This window comes from Amia ocellicauda, chromosome 12 (assembly GCF_036373705.1).
Source record: "Amia ocellicauda isolate fAmiCal2 chromosome 12, fAmiCal2.hap1, whole genome shotgun sequence".
Lineage (NCBI taxonomy): Eukaryota > Metazoa > Chordata > Actinopteri > Amiiformes > Amiidae > Amia > Amia ocellicauda.
The window spans coordinates 1,521,167-1,522,500 of NC_089861.1; positions in this window are offsets into that span (position 1 = coordinate 1,521,167).

The window sequence follows — 1,334 nt, forward strand, 5'->3', positions numbered from 1 at the left end:
GCGCTGCAATAGAAAAGAAGAAAAGCAGGATTTGCATATTGCTGGCTTGTCAAACCTCTAGCAGTCATGGCAATGATAATAATAATAATATAACATTTATAATAATTATTATTATATTCAAGATGAAACACTCATTTATTTCACTGGAAGCTACGGAGCAAACCCCTCTCCCACAGTTTTCTATTTCCTTCGAATTACTACATACTCGGAGGCAACAGGGCTTCAAACATCGGCCGTGTCTACAGATGTCGGCTGCTCGCCTCTGGAGGCCCTTATCGGACTGGGCCTGACTGGGCCTGACTGGAGCTGCCCTCGGGTCGTCCTGCTCAGACACGGGGCGCGCGGAGAAGCCAAGGCATGGGCACGCTGCTGCGCTGGGACAGAGGCTGCTTCTGATGGATTCAATTCTGCACATAGATCCTGTCCGATCAACAGCCATCGCTCAGGATGGAGAAGTTAAATGAAACAGCTGCCTGGGCCCAGGACTGGTCTGGCTGGAGGCAACAACTTATTAATCGTACTTATTAAAGCTTTTGAGAGTCCCACAAAACACAGCAACATGATTCCTGTATCAGAGCCACTGGCAGCAGACGCCATATTGTGTGTCTGAGACTGGCTGCATTGAACAAGGGCTCTCAATAACTCTGCTGCCCCACTGTTACTGCCTTTTCTACTTACAGCTGCCAGCTGGGTGTGTGAGGATAATACTGTACTGTATTGCCCAGGATTAGAAAAAAACATGTTTCCGATACTGCTGTGACATGGTGGACGACTCTCAGACACACCAGGATGGTTCGTTATCAATACAGCCGTGTTTACCTCGTCCCTGAGAGTGTCCAGGCAGGGAAATCAGATGTTATGAGGACTGAGTGTCTCTGTCGGCTGCAGACGTCTCCGGACGCAGACAGACGGGCAGAGACACACAGGCCTGCGTGATCTGAAATGAATACATTGGGATGAGGTCAATATAGTCGCTGGTCAATAGTGGAAATTCTAACATCAGAGGAACACAGTCTCTTCTTGGTGCCTGGACCTTCAAGAAAGGGTTTAATGTGACTAATACACTTGAGCAGTGATTGTTATAATGGGTGGCAGTTTGACCTTCAGCAGCTCTGCAGGTCTGATCAGAAGGGCTGTGATTATGAGCTATTAACCTGTTACGTCTCTTCGTTTTCAGATGTCACTCCTGCTCTGTCATTATTCTTCTAGTTCATGCTCTTAATCAGGGGCGGGTAGAGCTGCCGGTCCACTGAAGAGCTGCCCCTGGGGTCAGACAGATTATCTTGCATAATAAGAACAATTATAACTGGAATTACAGTACAATCACAGTGTAT